Source organism: Nipponia nippon, unplaced genomic scaffold (genome assembly GCF_047370975.1).
Source record: "Nipponia nippon isolate SJK-2023a ecotype South Korea unplaced genomic scaffold, ASM4737097v1 scaffold_13, whole genome shotgun sequence".
NCBI classification, from domain to species: Eukaryota; Metazoa; Chordata; class Aves; order Pelecaniformes; family Threskiornithidae; genus Nipponia; species Nipponia nippon.
In genome coordinates, this window is record NW_028262324.1 from 6,142,543 (window position 1) to 6,164,649 (window position 22,107).

At 45.0% G+C, this 22,107-nt stretch overlaps 1 protein-coding gene across 4 annotated transcripts in view; it reads left to right on the plus strand.

Moving 5' to 3' along the window:
• LOC104013046 (serine/threonine-protein phosphatase 4 regulatory subunit 1) overlaps positions 1-15,621 on the plus strand; it is a 43,343-nt gene extending 27,722 nt beyond the window's left edge. For 3 of the 4 annotated variants that reach the window (XR_015702927.1, XR_015702928.1, XR_015702926.1), the window contains 2 exons: positions 9,900-10,206; positions 15,127-15,218. The gene's annotated coding sequence lies outside the window, so the exon portion shown is untranslated. Of the gene's footprint in view, positions 1-9,899; positions 10,207-15,126 lie in introns of all 4 variants that reach the window. The other variant, XR_015702925.1, reaches the window with a different exon arrangement.
• The last annotated feature ends 6,486 nt before the right edge of the window (positions 15,622-22,107 follow it).

The following is a 22,107-nucleotide window of genomic DNA, read 5'->3' on the forward strand; positions in this document are numbered from 1 at the left end:
GCGTGTGCCAAAAGTGCTTCGAAACTAAAATGGTTCTGTCAGAACCGAAACTGTAACGCGATGTATTTTAAATGAAGAGAATGCGTGTGTGGTGGGTGAGACTGGCATTCGGATCTCTATCTTAAATCCTTCCCTCTCCAAACTTCAGCCTGGAAGGACATTCTGGACTGTTTTTTCAGTGCGGTGTTGCTCTCGGGCATCCTACGTTAATGGACTCTGTGTAGCTGTTGGGCCTTGGGAAGTGGAGAGGGAATGAATCACCGACACCCAGATGGCTGGGTTTGCTTTGAATCTCAGGAGTCTCCTGTATCTCCTGCTGCTGCAGTCAGCCTTTTGGCTGTTGCAGACACTCGCTGGCTGCTCCATCCTGTGCGCTAGAACTTCTGCCAACTGCTGCAAGAGAATACCTGGCCTCCCCTCTCGACTCTGCAGGATTTCAGCTGAAGCAGAAGTGAGGAGAACAAACAGTCCCTGGTAACGCCTACCCGCACGCTTTGAGTTAGGGCACGAGACCCCTACGTCGTGAGCTGGAAACACAAATCAAACAGCCGTATGCTCTTTTTTTATTACACGTTAGACTAAACGCGTAGATTGAGATCTAGACTTTAACAAAGAAAACAGGAACATAAAATACAGGCAACTTTGGGTATTTACACGAGTTACTACTCTGTTCCTCCGCTGCTTGTCTTCCAAGTAAGTTTATGTCTTCCCAGTGAAAATGAAACGATGGGCAGGAACAAAAATCTTCCTGTGGTGGTCTCTGGCGAGTTCAGCTAGGCTGTTCCATCCCACGTGCAGCCTGTGCTGCTGTGATGGCAGTTCATGCTGCTTAGGTACCGCAACGTGCTTACGATAGACGGGCATCTATACAGGGGGGGCTTTCATACACGGGGAACGTTGAGGGGAGGGAGGAATTACTGCCGGATCCAGACCCTTGTCCTTATAACAATGCCAAGCTTTTTCTAAGAGCCAAGTCTCTGAAACTTTTCCTGGTCAGGAACCACTTCATCACCATGCCTTCCTGGCCCCTGCGCACCTTGAGCGTCCAGCTCCGTCTGGCTGGAACTGGTGAGGTCTTTTCGCTGCCTCAATGCCAAAATGACTCTGAAGAAGCTGAAGTCCCATTTCGAAGTGTTGGCTGGGATCCCCCTTCATTTCCCGTGGCTTCAGTACCTGGGTGAAGGGGAGAACCTGTAACCTCTGGGGGTCTTGGAGGTTATTCCTAGTATCTCTTTACCTGCCGGTTATGGCTGCATTTAGGTTCCGGATGAAGGTCAGGGTTCGGCTTTCCTCTTTGTACTGTACTGCACTTGCATTTCAGCTCTTGACTTAACGCTTTGCTTCCTGCTCCTTAAAGGCAATGGTCTGCTCAACAGGGTCTCCTTAGGTCAGAGATGGCAAATGCTGACCTCCCAATTCCTGCTCAGCCTTGTCAGCAGCCAGTGCCCGGCTGGTTCACCTCAGCCTAGAACAGCTCTCGCAAGGCCCTGGCTGACCTCTCCGCGGCTGGAGCTGTGTGGAGCAGAGGGGGTTTTTTTTCCCCCTTTACATCAGCTGAATGTGTGGCGCTGGAGTACTTGGCTTTGGAGGTAACAAGCAGAGATGGCCATTGAAACTTGTTTTGTTTTAAATAGCACGTTTAAAAAACTCCCTACTCTGTGCTTTCTCAGATCAAACAAACTTGGTGCTTTCTTTTTAGAATAAAGACACCACGCGTGTATGGATACAGAAGTATTTTTCTCCTACGGTCTTGGTACTTCGCACAGCAGCTGTAGCTTTCTGTGGGTTACAACCGCATTATCCCAAGGGCACCATGCTGTAGCCTTCTCTAGGCTGGGAGTGTATCGGTGTTTTCACAGCTTTAGCACAACGGGACCCGAGGTCTCCTTGGTGCATTACAACAGTAAAATTGGAGAACACCAGCACGGCTAAAAGAATTCAGTCGCCATCTAACTTTTTTTTAAGCTGGTCGTTGTCTTCTCTGAGGGCACGTTGACTTGCTTTGCTTTGCTTTTCTAACTCCCTGTAGCAGATCTGCCAGATGAGTCTGCGTTTAAGGACAATGACATCGTCCCTGGTGGAACGATTACGATGCGCGCCTGGTGAGGAGATGGCTGGGGGCATCTTGTGGCAGCTGCTGCAAAGGGAGAGACCGTGGAGGTTGATTTCGTTACTTTGGTGGACGGGAGGGGTGCTGCGCGCCGAAGGGCTAAAAGCCTATTGCTGAAGGTGCGAGTACTCTCACAAAGCAAGGCTGCACAGAGCAAATGACGGAGAAGTCTTTAATGGGAGAGACTTGCCATAGAAACTACGTAGGTTTGTTGTACTGGCAACAGCTCACAGTGAAAATGAGAATTTCAAGGGGGCTGGTAATCCAAAGGAGTCAATCCCCCCCGCGGGCTGTTCAGTTTGGAAATAAGATTTCTTTTTGCTGTTGCTAGTAAACAGCGCGTACACTCGGAGTGCAAGTTCTGTCCGCTGTTTTATAACTTTTTGTAGCACTGATGTGAGTACGCTTCCAGCTTACTTTTCTTGTCCCTGCTTATCCTGATGTCCAAAAAATGTTTGCATTTTGTATTCAGCTGCCTGCCACTTTACCTGTCTGATGCGTTCTCAACAAAAGACACTTAATCCCAGAGTTTTTCATACAGATAGGAGAAATGATACATAGTATGTAAACAAGGCCTTTTTCTTAGTTGTCGTAAAACATCACTAGAAGATTGAGATTATCTGTTCTTGGGTATTCCAGTGAGGCTGAGTGACTTGGCTGCTGTTATGAGAATAAGAGGCAAAAACTCTGTTTCGTAGTCCGTCCTCTGGCCGTACTGGCTCCAGAGTAGGAACGGGACTCGGTACACGACGGTACCAAAGTCAGGGATCAGAAGGCGTTCCCTGTCTCGTCCGCTCTGTCTGGTGCTAGCTTACGGACCCTCTTGCGCTTGTGATCCTGTTGAGTCTGATGAGTAAGAAAGCTTTGACTTTTATAGAACAACTGGTTTCTGTGGCACTTCGGTAGAGGGCATGTTGCTCTCCTGACTTAGGACTGAAACGTTGTCTCAGCAGAAACACGAGATGCTCTAGCTGATTTGTACTGTAAACCTCCAGGCCTGAACAGATGTGGTCATGAAATATCCTTTGGCGTCCTTCGTAAAGAGCCGGTTGCCCTGGCCAAACCCCAACCTGGCTAATCACGCTCTGTGCCTCTGCGTTTCCCCAGCCACCGCGAACGGCTACCGCAGCGATCTCCGTTAGCCGTTGTGTAGTGGTGCGGTTCCCTGGCGAGCAGCTGTCCTGCCGTGTGCCACAAGTGGCTCGCCTTTCGGTATTGAGCAAATTGGGGTTTGGGGTTTTTTTGGTTTTGTTTTGGGTTTTTTTTTCCATGTTTTGAGTTCCCTGTGTATTAAAGATTCTTCCTCCTCAGTGTAGAGCAGGAAACAGAAGGATGGGCTATCGAAGACAAATGGTCTCCTCTGAAATGAAAGGTGTATGGGCATAAGAGCCCATACACAGCTTGTTGACGCTGTCGATTTTCAAATGAAAAAAAAAAAAATTTCTTTTCAAGAAATAACTGTACAGCTCTTCTAATAACGTGCTTCCACTTACTAGATGAGAAAACCATGGTGTACTGTGGAAGATGTAGCCCAACCTGGAAATGGTTTCTCAGGAAGAACAGCAGCATGAGGCACCTGAAAATCGTTCCTAAGAGGCCTCAGCAACACTTCAGAACTGACGTGTTTGGCTTTATTACAAAAAAAAAAAAAAGCCTTCCTTCTGGAAAAGAATGTGATACAGGATGGTTTCCTGAGGCAGCTTAGGTGTATGAGTTGTCTGCCGGAGTTAAGGCCCAAAGTCTCGCCTAGCTGCTAAGGAACCTGGGCTTATGTGGCCGGAGCTGGCTGTCCTTGTCCTCCTTCCCCAGAAACTCGGGTCACTTACCAACAAGCTTAAGAGAAGGGCAGGGATCACAAAGAGAACCAGTTTCTGTAAGATTTTGTGGTGCTTAATAACTAAAGGAAGACCCAAATTAATGTTCCCTCCAAGGGGTGGCCATGAATAAACATCATTAGATGGTAGAGAATCAGGATGGGGCAGAAGAATAAGCAACAAGCAGGTATTATTTAGCTGATCTTGGAGTGATTTATGCCGTGGGCGAGCATCCCCTAGGTACGGATACGAGACTTTGTTGATACCTAAAAAGAATCGGACTGCTCTCTTGGAAGGGACTGAAAGGTGTGTGTTCACCCTGCGGCCGGCCCCTCTGGGAGTTAGAGGACTCTGCGGGCACCGTGCCGTACGCGGAGCTGCTGGGACCGGAGCAGAAGGAACGGGTGGCACGCCGAGCCTTCCTGGCACTGTTTGTTGCCAGCCACAGAGGCCGTGTTGAAGCTGCCGAGTTTCTCCTGAGACACGGTAACAGTCTCCACTCCGCCTTCCTGCTCACCCCGGCCATAGGGTTTTGCCCAAATGGCCTCACACATTTTGTATTTGAGGTGGAGAACGTATTCAGCCTCTCGGTTCTGATGTAGACTTGAAATGCTCAGTTGTTATCAGTCCCCTGCAGTGCTTTATCAGCCACTGAAATACAAGAAGAGCTGTGAGCACAAGTTCTATGGCTCTGACATTTGGGCTTTTTTGTTGCTTTGCAACTCAATAAGCCGCCTTTCCCCAGAAACCTGCACTTGCACAATGGACAGTCCTTTGGGTCGGCTGAGCTCGCTTGCTCCTCCTGAATGAAAGGACATTTGTGAATGAAAGGACATGTGTTAATCACTTTTTTAATCACTGGAAGTGAGTGCTGAGGGGGAAATCCCACCCTGCCTGAGGGCGCTCCCTTCAGGCCGGGCTCCTGAGCCTGGCCGCCTCCCCGTGTGTCCCTGTCCGAGGGCATGGTCCTCTCCCAGTAAGTGAGAGCTCCCAGTACAAAAGTAATGGCAATGCCCAGCTGCGGCAAGGCTAGCAGTGTTCCCCTGAAGGGAACAGAGTCTCCAGTTGCGGGTGAGCTAAGGGCAGGAGCATTTGTTCACCAGACAGGTTTGTGAAAGCCGCTGATTACATGTGACTAAAACAAACTGCATCTGCTGTCAGGAAAAAAATGGTGCCTTGTGGCCCGCAGGTGGCATTACCTCCTTTCCCATGCCTTGTCGCACTCGGACGCTGTATGATTTTTTTGCAGGTGCAGATTTGTATTCTAAAACCCGGCGAGGAAGGATTGCCCTTCGCGTCGCCGCTGTCGCGGGCCAGCGTGACCGCGCTGACCTGCGCCTGGGCCACGGGCCGGGGCGCTTGGCCCGGGCAGCGAGGGGCAGATTGCGGGGAGCCCTGCGGGGAGCCCTGCCCGCCTGCGGGGCCGGGAGCGGAGCGGAGGCACCGGGGTTCGCTTCCAGCGGAGGAAGAGGTCCCCTGGCGCCGTGCCACCCTCCGGCGCTATGAATCCGGCCTTGCAGCAGGCGTCTGCTCCCACGTCCTGAAAAACATACGGCCTGACTTGGTTCTGGCAAATTTCAAGGGACAGTCAGTAACTTTCCCAGAGACCTGCACTTTAAATATCGGTCACTGGGTGGGATTTGCAGGTTTTAGTTATGAAATAAGCTCGTGTACTGGTGACGCTGCGGCTAAGATGACAACTAGCTTGACAGCACAGCTCTCAAACACGGTCTTAATTTGTAGCTTAAGTACTTACAACGTTGTTCCCTAGCCAAACCGGCCATTTCGGTAATACGGTTTGTAGGAGAGCTCGCGCCTGTCTGCAAGTTCTCCTTGGAATGCTCCTTGCTAGGGTCATTTCCTCATGGCTGGCAACAGACCAGGGCGATATAGTTTAATGGGTATTTCAGGGGACTGGAAATCCCTAGATCTTTAATCCAGTTCTGGCCCTGACTGGCTTTATTGCCTCTGGCAGATCAGTTAAGGGCTATTTTATAAGTAGGGCAGTTTGTCTGCCATGGAAGGGTGCAGGGGAAGTTGATGTGCATGTAAGAGGCCAATTACGATTGCCCAGGGCTTGCTTAGTGTCTCCAACGTTTTAAGCTTCAGGGCTTTGAAGGTTGGGGTTTCCTAAAGCAGGTGATGGGGTGAAGGGACTTGCCCATCTGCTTTCAAAGTTTCTTAGTATCCCAGATTCTTTAGATGCTTTAAAAACAAAACTACCACTTACAGTCTCTTCAGGCCTCTATGATAAGCAGAAGGAAGCTGAGCTGCTGGGCTGTTTCCTAAGGGCTTGTTAAGGACTCGGTGCTCAATCTTGAGCAGTTTCCATCGCTTCACTTAAAGAGACGTTTTTCGAAAGAGCTCGGCACGTAGCTTCCAATGAACTGCAGAAGAGGTGGTTCTCAGTGGGAGCTGAGCACTCCGGAGAACTTGGCCCGCTGCCTTGTCGCTTGCAAGGCCCCACGCACAGCTGGGAGACTACAAATAACTAACACGAGGTGTTCTTGTTTCCTCGTGTCAGGGCAGTTTCTTTAACTGATTGCTGCATAAATATCCAGGTAATTAGGGAATTTTGTCCTCGATAGTTAAGTTTGGGTTCCAGATCAGTGCCTGGGAGTAGCCATATCCAGAACGTGATAAAAATCAGCGTCCTGTGGTGCAGCGTTGTCTTCTATGAATTGGTGAAATGCGGATCAGAAGGATGCTGGCTGCGAACTTGGATACCTTTAGTTTATGTCCCTTAAGGGAGAGATCGTGGTTAATGACGTGGATTAAGGATTGACTTGAGTGCTCTGCTCCCAGCTTTGCGTTGTGTGCTCCGAATGAATGGAGGCAAGTCGCAGGGACCTGGTCCTGTAGGAAGGGCTGCAAAGCAGGAGCTTGTAGCACCCAAGCAAAGGTGCCCTGTATGTCAGGAAAAAAACCAGGGGATCTGAATAACGTTCCCCTGTACGCTTCTTGTCAGGTAGTCCCAGACAGAAATATGGAGTGTTGCTCAGAGGGAGCCCAGCAAGCGTGACATGGCCGGTACCCCGGCTCAGAGACAGAGTTTTGTCTGTCCAGGGAATCGTTTCCCTGTGCGCACAACCCTCAGCTTCCTGGAAGTAAGTCCCGAAGCCTAGTTTCCGTGTTAGTAAAGTTAAAATACTAACGTGGAATGCTTCAAAAATGCAGCTGCATCCCCGAAACACTTGCCTGCCTCATTGGGGGTGGGGGGTTGGATGGATGCCTAGCCTGAAAGCAGGGCTTTGCGCCTTCCTTGGATGTTCCCTGCCACCGGACTATGTGCAGTTCTGAGAACAGCGTGCGTGAACCAGGAATGGAGACGGAGAAACGGAAAATACAAGAGAGCGAGCTAAGAAAAATATCCCTTTACTTCAGGTTTTTTTTGTAAACTGAAAGGGCCTCGGGGCGATTGCTTTACTACTTTGTTGCAATTGCTTTCCTTTTCTTGAGTTTAAAAGGTCGCAGCCTAAAGGGAAAATCCCTGGTCGCTGTTTTGAATCGCCTGAAGTTACACAGCCGGAGTCGCAGGCGAGGGCTGCGGGACAGCGGCCCCTCCGGAGCCGTCGGCAGAGCGCGTGTGCCCTCGTCCTCTGCTCCGTGTCGTGTTCACCAGTCCTGGGTGAAAAAGCTGTTTGCTTTTCCTGAGCCACATCTTCTCAGTTGCATCCAGCTGTGGAGATAATCTACCCAGTCTTCCAAAGGCAGCAGCCCCGTATTCCTTCTGAATTGGTATTCGTACTTAAAGTCTCTCAAATCTAAGATGATAAATACCTCTTATCTTTCAATTCCTTATTTTAATTAAGTAGTAAAGCAAGGTCCAGAACCTCAGGCTACGGCAAGTACCACTTCTGAAGCCCGTTACTGCCATTCTGGAGGACACAGCAATGCTTACCCACGCCGACATCGGGCTGAACGGATGAGCGCAGAATTCCTTCGGTTTGAGGGGACGTGTTCATGATGTCATTTAAACAAAGTTCTCTTGAGCAGGTTTTATGCTGATTATTAATTTTAGGTGACTTAAATATATTGTTGTTAACTGCTTAGGAGAATGAGAAGATCACGAATTTTATCAAAGGGATCAGTAGACAAGATACAAAAAGATGGTGCTTCTGGCATTTTGCTGAGCAGCTGAATACTGCAAGCAGGATTATACAGAAAAGTCCTTAGAAATCCTTTATTCTTTCTTCCTATTGTCTGTCTAGACTGTCTAATCTGTGCCCAGGCTTCTAGAAATGGAGAGAGGATTTGTAGTTGCTTTTAGACAATACGCAGCATGCTGCATAGCTCTGGGAAAGAACAGCGCGTGTCATATGGAGAGAACTGGGTGACCTCAGGACAAGGCATCCAGGAACGGCAGGAAATGATGCAGTCGTTAGGGGCAAATATCGGGTAGTTTTTGCTGGAAGCTGGAGACTCATCCTTTGGAAAGAACAGGACAGAAGTCACCAACGTGTTGCAGCTGGGAAATGGATTGGTGTGCACCAATCCAAAGTTGTATTGGGGCAAATTAGAAGAGAATTAATGCCTGGGTGAGACAAGCCCTGGGACAGGGTGTGCTGTTCTGGTTAGGTGAAAAAGGTGAACTCAAGGTAGAAGAGACCCCTAAGTTAACCAGGCGAAAGGAGAGAATTCCTCTTCCTGAGAGGGCCGGGAGAGTAGGGCACAGCCGACAGAAAGGACCGTGCACGGACAGTATTGCTCCTTATCTAGATGATAAATGTCAGGGAGGTAAGCAAGCTATTTACAAAGCTATTTACACTGAAGGAAAGTGCTGGGATAATAAGACCAGAAATCGGAATGCGTTTGGCAGCTTTTGTTAGGGAGGAGTGGGGCAAAGAGACCTAACCGAACGCCTGTGCCTTTAAGAATGCTGTTGTGTGGTGTAATGGTCTGGAAAACTGTTTGGGCTGCATGGCAGCATCGCTGGATGCTGATTTTATTTGTGGCAACGTTGTATTTGTTGCTTAAGGTTTCTATTCCAAAGAATAAAAATCAGATGTAGACAAAGCAGACAATATTGCCTGTCTTAAAGTAACCAGCTACGCTGTAGTGTGCCCCAGACACAAGCATCAGGGGAGACAGCAGCCTGAGATGCAGAGCTCGGACAGAAACGTGACTGTTGAGGAGGCTGAGGCTCTGGATTCCTGAAATCCCCGCTCAGCTCTGCTGCTGCTTCATATACGATCTTGAGAACTTGATTTCTGTTTTATACAGTATCAGAAATCCCTGCAAATGTTGTTTCTCTATTGCACTGGTGTGCAGAAGTCTGTTTCTAGAAGGGAAGCTGTAATAACAACCATTTCAAAGAAAGGAAACAAACAGGCAAACAAACGATTTGTGCATTTTGCATTGCAACTATTACTTTCTCTTCTCCATGCTACAGCACAGGGAAGGGATCAGTCTCCAGGAGACTTTAGCGAGGACTTGTTAATGAACTTTGGGTTCCTCAGATAAAGAAACAGGGAGATCATTATGGAGAAGAAAATGCACTAAAAATGCCTTGAGTTTAATTATGCCCAGGGCAGGACAAACGTCACAACTGTCGCCTAATATTAAGAAATCCAAAGCAACTCTTTTGGAAGGACTGTGGTTCCCTTGGATGCAAAAGGCAGTAACTTAAATAAAGATGACAAGCACAGGAATAATTCATCACGCTTCCTTATCGTTATCAGCTCCCCGCCTCTCCTTGCCCGGGCAGGCTCCCCGTGTCGCTCACAGCCGTCACGCTGGCTGCTGTCCCCCCACGGCCTGGAGAACGCTAAGGCTCAGCAGGCCCGAAACCGTGACTGCTGCTGTTTAGAAAGTCACTGTAGCCAGGGAGAGCCTTGGATGTCTCGGAACTGTCACCTTTGATACTTTCAAACACCAGTGAAATGCTCCCCAAACATTTCCTCTTTCTCTAGAAATGTTTCTAATTGCACCTGAGTTACACCCCGGACTTGCTTATGTTTACTTTGTCCCACCAGGCTCCTGCTGCAGAAGAGAAAGGCTTGGTGCTGTTGCCAAAAGTGAGATGCTACGAATGGATGTATCTATACCGGAGTAGAAGGATAGCAGAGTCTATGCTGCAGCATTAATTTTCAGGCATTTTGCTGCTTCGTATCCCAAGGCCCGCAGGCGAATGATGTGTCTCCCTGTGCAACGTGTGGATCCCACCTGCTGGACCCAGAGCTGTGCTTCGCTTCAGGCAGCAGACAAGCCTCTCCCTCCGCTCCCAGTTCACAGCCCTGAAACTTCTTTGGTATTAACGTCCCTTTCAGTGAAGACAGAGAGGTAATTTCTTTTAAAACATGCCATTTATTGATGGAACTTCCATACCTGGGGGAACATGGGCCCCTCTAGATTCAGGCAACACCTGAGTAGAGTTTTGCGCTCATGTGTTTTATCAACACTCCTGGAAGCCTACCACCACTGTTGATCTAGTCTTACTTGTGAAATACAGCCTACAGCAGACACCCCTACGGAAACCGAATGTTGAAACTCGAGAGCAAAGACCTGTGATTACTTTGGCATTGCACAAATAACTTGTTAGCTCAGTGAATTTTTAAATAGAAAAAAGAGCAAGCTTGTTGTTATACCTGTTCCATATTTATCAATAGACAACAGTAGTGCACAACGCTGTGGCAATCATTACATTCATTTCTTAAAGTGAATCAAATGAACAGAAATTGTTAAATGCCAGAGTACAATATAGCTTGTAAAACCCAACAGACACCAGGAAACTTGTACTGATTGGGCTCTTAGATGTTGTTTTCCTCTTGCTTAGGGAAGAGAATTGTAGTCAGCTTGCAATCTCCCTGACATTGTTCGTGAAGGAAGCAGACAAAAAGTACCAATGAAACAGAAGGGCTGCAATTTAGTTAATTTTATGCAAACCACAATCAGCATTCAAACTGGGAGTTACCGAGCAGAAATGTATTGATAGAGAAGCCAAAATATTCTCTGTGCATAAATGGTGAAATATTAAAACAAAATTTCAAAGAGACTCCTGGGACTCATAGAAGATGCAAGGGTGAAGTTTGACACTATCGAAGTCGAGAGGAGTTCAGTGAGGCCATGGTTTAGTCCCTGACGCTCTAAGCCATGCCTCTATACGGTATGAACCCCTGCAGCTCTGGTGTGACAGAAGAGCTTGTATCAGTGAGGAAAAAGAGCAACAGCTTTTTCAGAAGAGTGACTAGAAGAGAGATGGTTGCAAAGGATCTATGCTAGGGAGAGGATGGAGAGGGAAGAGCAATAAGGAGGGTAGGAAAGGACAAAGAGAAAGAACTGCAAATCAGCTGGAGAATGGCATTACGAAGGTGACAGCTATGCAGGGATCTGCTTTCTAGTCCTGGAGATCCCCAAACTGATGATGGTGGACATTTATGTCCCATTTTGCATTCTACTTGGCATGATAGGCTCCTGTTAGCGTTGAAGTTAATTAAGCGGACGCAAAATGTTTTCGTACAGAACAACGTGCACTCCTCTTTCCCAAACTTCATGCACCCCGCTGAAATTTCTGATTAATCAGTCTTTGTGCCTCAAATCTCTGAAGGCTCCAGTCCAGTGTGCATAGTCTCTCTCTGCCTATAGCAGAACCTCTGTATGCATGCTCTTCTGCCTTCATTTTTTGAATTTGCAGTGTTCCTTGAGTTGTAACCACCAACTGTGTTCAAAGACAACCAGAAGCCGGTTGTGAACCGTGTCTGAGGATCATGCTGACCATTAACATTTAGAAAGGATAGCGGTTTGCAGAGGGAAGCCAAAAGCTATTCACTTTCTAGCATGCTTCCAGCATCCCGTTTAGGTTGGTTTAATGCCTAACCTAGGCTGCAATTGAGGTTAGTGCTTCGGTTTTCCTTCAAGTTCCAGTTCTCCGTACACTCTTCTGTTTGCAACATTTGCTTGACATGACTGTCTGGTATGGTTTGATGGTGTTTTCTAGAATTCCTGTGTGTACCGAAGCTAATAAAGGAACTGTAAACTCAGAAAGCCCATCTTAAAATATGGTCCTACGGGCTTGGGATAAGGAACACAGAGATTCCTTGTCCAAGCCTGTTCTGTGGAATTTGTGACGCTATTTCAATTCCTTTGGTTTCCAGCAACCAAACAACCACTGGGGTCAAGCAAAAGGCAAGGTATAAAAATTCATCACTATGAGCCTCCTCCCTCACCTATAAGCTGGCCATATGTTAGAGGAATGATCTGGACTATAGCAGTTGTCTTATATCTCTTGATGAGGGTTTGTATGCATAATTCAAATGTGTGTGTGTGTGTTTGAATTCCAGCTTGTATTGATTGAATTGGTCCCTGATAATAAACAGTATAAATAAATCAGATGGGAGTTAAAACATTGATGTGCTGTACGGGAGGGAAAAATTAAATTCGGTGCAGTGACCTTGAGCAGAACGTAATTTCAAAAGTGCCTTAAATATGCTGATGACATAAAATAAGGCCGAGGAAGTTGGAGGGGCAGGAGGGTAGGGGACAGAGGAACAAAACAAACTCATTCAGAATGATTTGGATTTATCAGGATTACAGGCAGATAAGTGGCTTATGCAGTTTGTTGTAGGAAGTGTGAGGTAATGAGGCCAGGGACCAAAAGCAATCAGACTCCAGTCGGAGCGAGAGCAGTGTGGAATACAGATCAGAGCATGGCAAAAAGGGCACATGCGGCACCGGGGGAAGTCGCGTCTAAGGTGGATCGCTGTCTCGATGCTTCTCTTCTTACAGAGCTCAGCTCTACAGCGGCGCGCACTGCGTGGCTGAGAAATGGCTGGTCCTGCCAAAGAGGTTCCTGTTCAGCATTGTCAGGCCATGAGCTGGCTTGTAAATGAGAGCTGGGTTTAACGTGATCTTTCTCTTTGGTTGTACCTCTTTCTGGGAGCAAACCAAGTAAAGCAAAGAGGAAGACGGAGGGAACACAGCCATGCTAGCACGAATTAGAGGGACAGAGTCAGGCCTTATCTACTGGTGTAAAAACATGCAGGAATCCTTTCATGCTGGTTTGACCAAGCAAAAATCCTTCAGATGCTCTAAGATGCGTGTCTGTTAGTTGCAGATAAATAGAGGAGAATCCAGTTTCTGATGTTACAGGAAACACGATCTGTAACTGAGCTGCCTAATCGTCCCTCACACTAACTTCAGACTAGAAAAATAAAAAAATGTATTTTTTCGGACTAATGAGCACCCTGCTGGGCCACAGTAAAGCAAAGAGAAACTGGTGAATCTTTCCAGTTGGCTAATCTGGAGGTAGATTCCATGGTTTTGAAAGTACTTGTTTTCTTCTGGTTTTCTTTCCTTCTTTTTAGTTCTAATGTCTATTTTCATTTTTTAAATGTTTCATTTGTCCCCTAAATTGTAAGTTTTAGATTTTTCTCAGTTGTGGCCAAGTAGCTTTTGAAACCCAATCAAAGGCAGAAATAATAAAAGGAGAGCTCTCTGCATGGAAGTCTGTTGATGTCCTCGCAGCTTTTTTCATTCTGTTAGATAACATATTAACCGCCCCTGTTTAAAAGTGCTTTCTCAAACTTGACCCATATCCCTAAACATCATTTTTACACTTATTTTTCACAGAACAAATTAGATATTTGAAAATGTAATCTTCCTGTCTTACCTTTTACTACCCCAATTTGATTTATGTTCAGAAAGATTCCCAATAGTTGATAACTTCCAGTATCTTAATACCTAGGGCATATCAATAACACACAGACTTCTCTTTTTCTTTGAGTCCTCTCTGCTTGGTGCTGCATTAGATGGAAATCCATTATTGTCTGTAAGCCATAGCCGCATGTGTTATGTTTGCCATCGTTGAGTAAGGCAGTGAGGAGCTGCAGGGAAAACTGAACTGGGAAGGACAGAAGCTAAGGCAAGTCACAAATGATAACTTGATCTCATACCCTAATCCTTACGTCACATCAGAATTAAGTCACGAATGGGGAGTGGTGAAAGAATCCTTGAGGAAATAAGAGATGCTCTTGGAAGTTTTCTGAGTCTCTTCAGGCTTTTGTGGCCTCTGATTAACATGCTGCCCGGTTCAGTGTCCCTGCCTGGGATACTGGAAGCATGCTGGATGCGCTTTCAGATGCGCTCCACCCCCACCCAGAGATGCAGATCTTCCTGTGATTGTTTATGTTGTTGTAATAATAATAATGAAAGAAAGATGACCTCCATGTACTAGTGCCCCATGTTTCTGTTAGCCATTGGTTCTCCACGGCAAATGGTCGGTGTTAGTTAGAATCTGCATCCTTGGAGTTCTGTTGTCAGTTTGGGCTGTTGTCACACACTTAGCTAATACCCTCTAGTAATTTTATTTCTTATTCACATGCACATTTAATGTCCTTAGTCATTAGACTGAAAAATGTTAACCTAGTGACTGGAAGCAGAAAAGTCCATTTAATTCACAGGGGAATGAATTCTAATTTTCTGCTTGTCAGAAAGTGACATTTTACATATTTTTCTCTTTTTTTCTACCAGTTTAGTGCTAAATTTAAATGTATGTGTCATAAGAATAGACCTTTTGTCTGTGCTAAACACCCCAAAAGCCTTGGCATGTATCCAACGTATGAGACTCTTGACCAATAGCTGCTGCTAGAGCTCATTTCATGCACTGAAGAGAATGGGAGGTGAGAATGAAAAGTTAGAGATAAGAGGTCATTTGCAGAGGGCACATTAGCATTGCACGTCAGAATGCATATTTTTTCCCCTAGCAAATATGGATGAAAAGCAGCTCATCTGGAATAAAATATCCAATGAAGAAACAAATTATGTTAATCAAGCAGGCTAGTACTAATATTTGTCATTAAGATGTGACACCTTCTATTTAATGTCACAAACTACTGGGAGCTTTTGAAAAATGTACTGGTTGGAAGGCAAGTTGTCTGCAGATATTGAGTTCACTGTTCTATGAAAGGGAATAACTTGTGTCTCGAAAAATAGATGGCATTTATGGCAAAGAGAAATAATCCTCCCACAGATTACAGCTGTTGACTGCATTGTTGTGCTGGTGGTCTTATCTCATCAGTGGATATTCTATAAGGTTCTTTTCTTTTTTTTTTTTTGAAACATTTCCATAAGGCTGTTCTGAGGAGGACATTGTGTGCTGGGAGCTGGATGTATTTTGAGAAAGAGACACCACTACAAAGGACTCTGAGTCTAAATTGCAAAGATGGATGAAGTAAAAATGAGGGATGGTTATTTTGCTTTTTACAGATGGGAACCGAAGCAGGGGAGAGTGACTGTTGTGGCCAAAGTCACCCTGGGAGTCCGTGGAATTGCATCCTGATCTTTGAAGTCCAGTTCCAGTATCCTTACCATATATTGTCATTCTGTTCCCTTGCTGCTGAATGTAGATTTAATATGCACATGTGTAATGAGCCAAACATGTTCTGCATATGCTTAGCCAAATTCTGACCTTAGGGACATGAGGCAAGTTCTCCCTTATCTAGTTAGGAGTGCTTTCATGGCTGGGCTCAACCCAAGGAGTGCAAAACAGTGCTGGCATTTAGTTTATGAAACATCCCCCTCCTGGGCTTGGAGTTCAGTTCATCTGCCTGTTTGGTGTTTTAACAAATTCCAGCGTCTCTGTGAGTTCTGGAGAAGAGATGGCAGGCCAGTGGGTAATAAACTGCATGGCTGATTGTCTGACCTCTTGTATTGTCTGCGTACCAGATGCTGATTAATGATTAGCATGTAACAAATTAATAAATCAATGCCACAAACAAACAAACCATCCATTACAGTGGCCTGTTAAGTCTCTCTCCTCTGGGAGAGGAGAGAGACACTTGCAGGCATTACATTCTTCGCTGTACATAAATGCCTCTGGACTATGTGCTATCTTGACACCTTGCAGATACGATGTACGGATGAGATTAGTTATATTCCATAGGTATTCTGATATGTGCTGAAAAAAACATTTCAAGTTTTTTGCTTGGTTTTGTTCTATGCAGATGTTCTTGAAGGGAAGGGTGAGTGGTCAGCACAGTAAATGTAGGCTCAGCAGGAACAAGTTCAATACGCTCTCTGCCTGTACAGCCCGGGTGTCTTGCCTTGAAGGGGTTATCCACGCTGACTAGTTTCAGACAACTACTTTTGAAGTCTAAAGATAAGACCTTATTGCCCAGGCTCCCTCTGTAGCTTTGTGGGGAAAGCAAGGATCCTGTAGTGTATCATTTAAAGGTCTGAATTTGGACTCCAGTCCTGAATCATGATCAGAGAGGTTTAAAATTAATCCATGTGAAATATCAAACGTTACTGACCTTAGTCTCTCTGAGCCAGAATCAAGCAACAGATTGAGTGACTGTGTTGTCATCAATAGGCTGTCAGAAGCACAAAAGCTTTTGTGCATCTGGCCTTGTTTTTCAGAAATAAAAACCATTTAAAGGTGTTGTGCTACATTATGGAATACAGCTAATTAATGCCCTTGTAACAAGCAAAGGGAGATTCAGACAGAATTCAGAGGTGGTTTCTGAATCTGTACAAACACCTCCAAATCCAGCATGGGACAGGGGAGTAAATAAATTCCTGATTGGCCTGACTGATTTTTCCATTCTCCTTACATAAGAAGTGCGTATGTACTTCTGTGCAGTTCTTTGGGCATGATTTATGTATTCTAATAAATGACAAGTATATGTGTGCATAATTAGAAGAGACAATAAAGAAAAGCAGTTGATGAAATTGAATTATGCATAATAAAGCTGTAATTTTATAGAGAAGTCTGTAGTCATCAGGAGAGAAAGTGAAGCTTGCTTGTTTTATTAGTGTTGTGAGAGACCTGAACTGGAACTACAGTCTTATAAGCTTTAATATTTTATGATGTCTTAGAAAGAACTTATTTCCTAACTCTTTATTTCTCCCATTTGTGGACCTTTCCTTAAGCAGCATATCCTGCCCTGCACTCTAAACTTACTGGCTTCCTGTCCTTTTATGCTATTCTGGCTCTGTGGGCCCTGGGTCAGCTGTTGTCTAGGCTTAATTTAAGGAGCATTTATGATTAAATCTGGCTGTAAATCTGTTCTCTGCATTTTGGACAGACATGGTCCCACCTCAAGTGGTGACTTGATTAGAGGACCTGGGAGTCAGCTGAAGTCTGAATTCAGAACTGTTTCCTAGAAGCACAGACCTGGGGAGGTTGGCAATCTAGTCCAGCGTTGTCAGATAGTAGGTCTGATGTATTTTACATCAGGTATCCAAAACTCACTGGGTTTAGGTGAGACCAGATGAACAAAACAACCTTTTGGAACCTGAGGTATAGGACAAACTCTACAAACTGGCTGTCACCTGGCCTTATGGGGACCATTCAGTAAGCATAGGCTTACAAAATGTGAAAATCATCAGTACAGAGCCCTTCTTTAAAACAGAAAGAGATTTGGCTCACTAGGTTTGAAGACCATTTCTCATATTCGGATGCTTTTATCACATCCATGACTACTATCTGCATGTGCATTATTCAGCTCCAAAACAACTATCGCAACACTGCCAAATACACACATGAAATGAATATAAAATACATTCCAAATAATTGCAGCATTTATGTAATTTGGTGTCTTCTGTGTTCCACGAAACCTCAACAGATTGTTAACTCCAGCAGAACCAGTAAGCCAATAGGTGCACACAGCAGTACAGTCTGGCTCCCGAGCAGAAAACAGTATGAGCAGAACCAGCCTGGTAATGCCTGTCACTATTGACAGCTAATGACTGATTAGCAATGACTCCAACTATGCAAATGAAAGGAGAATTAAAAGCAGATTTAGGCAATCCTTTCTCCTTCTTGAGTCCTTTAAGTGTAAAATACTGCACAAATGCACGAGGGACATTTTAATTGTGATTTGCTGAGTATGAAGAAGATTGTTCCCTCTCAAATTAAATAGCACTGACCCAAGGTGAAGAAGTTAGTCTTGAGCTGTCCATTGCTAGTGGCAAGCCCATTAAAATGCTTATTTTCTCAGCACTCCTACATTAAACAAATAGAAGGACAAAAAAAGGTGGTGAAAAATCTGTTTTGGTCAATACTATGGTGAGAGCTGGTGAAAGTTTTCTCATTTGCATATGCCCAAATTATTAAGGACACAGCTTCTAGGAAAACAAAACCATCAGCAGTGCTCCTTGAGAGCCACATTACTGTCTAGTTTGCACTGCAAAGTGCTCCCTTTACTCTGGCACTGTGCCCTGGTCAGAGCTGGCTCAAGACCCCCCAGAAGTGTAGGCTAAAGTGAATTTCCCTACCTGAAAGATTCGGGGGCCATCTCCTGGTGCTCTGCACTGCAGGGAAAGAGCAGGGGGTGTCAGAGCTCTCCCTCCTCCCAGGCCCTGGCCCAGCGGCACCACTGCCCGTACACCCTCATTTTTCCTGTGACGGAAGCAGCACAACCAGCCTGACTTCTCAGGACTTGCGCTTAAGCGAGAAGGACTTTGTTGCCCCTAAGGATATGTTGCCACAGAGAGCGCCCAACTTTGCCTGCGACTACAGCCAGGAAGGAAATGAGGTGGGGGACAACATCTCTCTGGCCAAGGGAACCAATAACCAGTGTCCCCCCTCCCTTTCTCTCCAGCCTGCCAGCTGCATCTTGGCTTCTACTATGAGACTGTAAATATGTGGCTTTTGTTCATTAAGCAAGTACAATGCTAAGATGGAAGCTGTAACGCACATAATGGGGAGCACAAGAAATTACTGCAGCTTTCATTTAAACAAAGAACATGACTGTGCTCTGGCAATAGGAGCACAATGGCTGCTTAATTTTTCCAGACAGGGACTGTAGCTCACTGGGGTTTTTTGGGCTCTTGCTTTGTTTTTGTTTTTGCTCCAGCTTTTAAGGATGAGAATGTTGTGTCTGACGCATGTCAGCAAGCAAAGGAGATTCACTAGCATAGCTGCGTTCATCTTGCTCCCCGGTGAGGAATGAAAGCATTAACCGTCTCTCACTTCAGGAGGAGAAGGGGAGGCTGTTTTCAGGCTGCGAGAAATGAGAAGGCATTGTCAGGTTTAGGTCAGGCTGGAGCAGAGGGCTGTGTGGCGCGCTCGGCAGGACAGATTAGCTGGGTGTCACACGGCAGCCTGGAGGCATCGTTTGGAAAAAGCAAGAGACAGAAGTGTGTGCGTGCAGGGTGTGGGGGGGTGAAGGCTGCCATGCCTTGTTTTGGTGCAAGGCTGTTCTCTACAACGATGATCCTTCTGGAAAGCAGACTCAGAAAAATGGATCGAATAAAGAGCCTTTATCAAGGAAGCAGAGAGAGAAAATGGCCACTTCTACATTGCCTATATTAGAACTCTAAATAATGCTCTTATCGGAGCTGTTAAAAACATTGCTTAACAAGAGTCCTGCCCAGCTGCGTTTAATCGCAGTCGGGTACCTGCGAGGCCTGATCCTGCAGTCAACTGCACCCAGTGAAGCTGGTGTCAGCGGAGCCACCTAACTGAAAAGGACGGGGAGGGGAAGAATGAAGATTCTTTCTGTTCTGTTGATTTCTTCATGGTTGCATCTATTTTTGTGCTTTGAAGTTCTCAGGTTTATTTAAATCTTTAGTGAATCTTTAGTTTATTTCACTTCTTTAGTGAAGCAGATAAAGCATGGAGGGGGGAAATACGAGGGAAACAGCCAAATTCAAAGTTGAGTCAAACCTGGGCAACATACGCAACCTGCGACCACAAGGTGTAATTTACATTAATAAAACCACATCGTACTGACCAATCACTTCAAAATTTCAGCTGGATTTCAACATAGCTATGTAACTGCAGTGTGCACCTCACCTAAAATGGGATGCATAAGGTTATCATATGATACAGAAACCATAATGCTTGGAACAGAGACCTAGTGAGCTGCCTCACAATAAAAATGGTAAAACTGCATCTCCATTATTATCATTCATTTCCTGGACTTCAGGTTCACTGATGTAATCCCTTCTCTCCATTCCAAACAATTAAATGAATAACTACAAACTTGAAAATCCCTGAAACAGTAGCTTGCCTCATTATTGCAATAAGTGTGCAGTGGACATTGATGGCAATAGATTTAAGGTCCTTTGACTTAGAGTGAATTCACAGCAAGCCTTAGCAACTTCAGTTGGGTAAACGTAGTTTTTGCCTCTGTCTGATCTAAAGTTTGGATAGGCATCCAAGCATTCAAAGGTTTGGGTGCCATATGGCTTTAGACATGCTTCGATACGGGTTGTAGTGCAACACTGAAAATGCTTGAGGAATATGTAAGGAACCCTGGGATGCTGCTGTCTTCTGGGTCTTACAGAGACATAGGAAAGTAGGACTGGAAGGAATTCCGAACAATCTTCCATTTTAACCCTCTGCCTGTGGCAGCATCAGCTTAAACCTGTCCCATGTAGTATCTTTATGCTGATTATTTTTAAAAGTAAACCTAAAATTTGAAATTTATTTATTTATTGTGGATTATTTTAAATTGTGGAGAAATGAAGCAAAAACTTGGTCAGAGTTTTCTTAGTCTGTTACCAGGAAATTAAGACCTTACTATTTACTGAAATAAAAAAAGAAACGCACCACTCGTGTGTGAAACATGATTACCTTTTTCTTAGCTATCATTAAAATCCTGAGCTTTTTGTTACTGACACAAGTCAGGAGTAATAAATGATATAAAAGATATGACAGGTAATTATCCTCAGAGATACTCTCTAAAAAAGATACTTTAATGTATTGTACTATAATGTACCTAGCACATCTCTTCCATAAAATGTAACCTCTATTATGCATTTCCAAAGAATAGGAAGTATGCTTATTCTAAGCTCAGATTTTTCATATGCTCTCGTCTCTTAAAAAAAAAAAAGGCAGCAGGAAGAAGTAACAACCAGCCTTTGATCTATAATTTCCTGTGCTGTTGCTAAACACACAGTGAATTTTTTCTACTTTTAGAAGGTTTACTAAGGCTGTGTAATGTTACTTTTGAGATCAATGTACTGATCTAAGAAAAACTAAAGCATTAAAGGCTGGAAAAACCTTACACTGGGGATCAGACATAATGATGTTCTGAAGAATACGTTGCCTCGTGTCCAGCTAGAACTTTGCATGTTATAGTAAATACAGCTGCATTTGCTTAAATGATAAGGAATTAAATTAACCTGCTGTGTTTACTTTTATACTTCTCAGATGGTCTGGCCCCATCTTATCCTTCTTCTCTGCACATCTGGTAAACTGCCTCCCTAAATGCTGAGATGCTGTGCCTAAGCTACAGCGTTGCGTGGTGGCCATCTGAAGCCATGGCAGTTCATGGATGGTGCAGAGGAAAATGCAGATGCTTCAGAACACTCTTCATGAACACAACCTCCAGTTTCTCTGCAAGCCTTGTGCTAGATGTCCAGTGGCTTACCACCATCCTGGGATGGTTTTGGACGTTTCATACTCTGTCAGAGCCTGCAAACCCCAGTGCTCAGGTTGGTAAGTGTGTCTTACTTCAGAGGTGGCAACACTACATCCTTCTGCACTGAGATGAAAAGCTGCCCTGTGGTACTCTTCAGGTTATATCAGAGAATTTCCAGTTGGAAACCCTTATGGAAATAAATCCACCACTGAGGCATACAGGAAAGAGCATTCTTTTAATCTCTTTGAACTGTTCTCCGTGTAACAGAGCAAGTCTTGAGATGTGTGTGAGCAGCCCGCAACCCTAAGGTCAACATTATCTCCAATTCGTCTGACAAAAATAATGACCCTTTCCAGTGTTTTGTTTCACTGGTGCAACATGAATCAGATTTGCGTTGCTTTCACAAAGTTTCTGGGTTTGTTTTGAATTTATTTCTCAACACTGCTGATCTTTTCCATGTATGATAGAACAGACTGAAGGGGCAATGTTTTGTTCACTGGCAACCGGATCAGTTTCACAGCACAACGGTATCATTTTCCAGTACAGTTAAATTTATTACACTATGGTCCTATGAAATGGTTTGACATGCTTTCAACTAGTTAAATAACAATTTGTTGGGATGTGAAAACCACAGGAGTCAGGAAGAAGGTAATAGTCTGTGAGTGGGCCTTAGCTGTCTTGCTACGCTAACACTTAGGGTTTCAAGGGGAGCTAAATACAACACATTTAGGAACCTAATGCAAGAAGCGACTGGGTTGGGCTTCACATGGGAGTAGAAATTTCTGCTCTGGTTGCCAATGACTATGTTACACCAGCATTTGTCGCTTTGGGACTTCGTAGAATGTGGAAGAAACCACAAAGAATCCTCCACTAA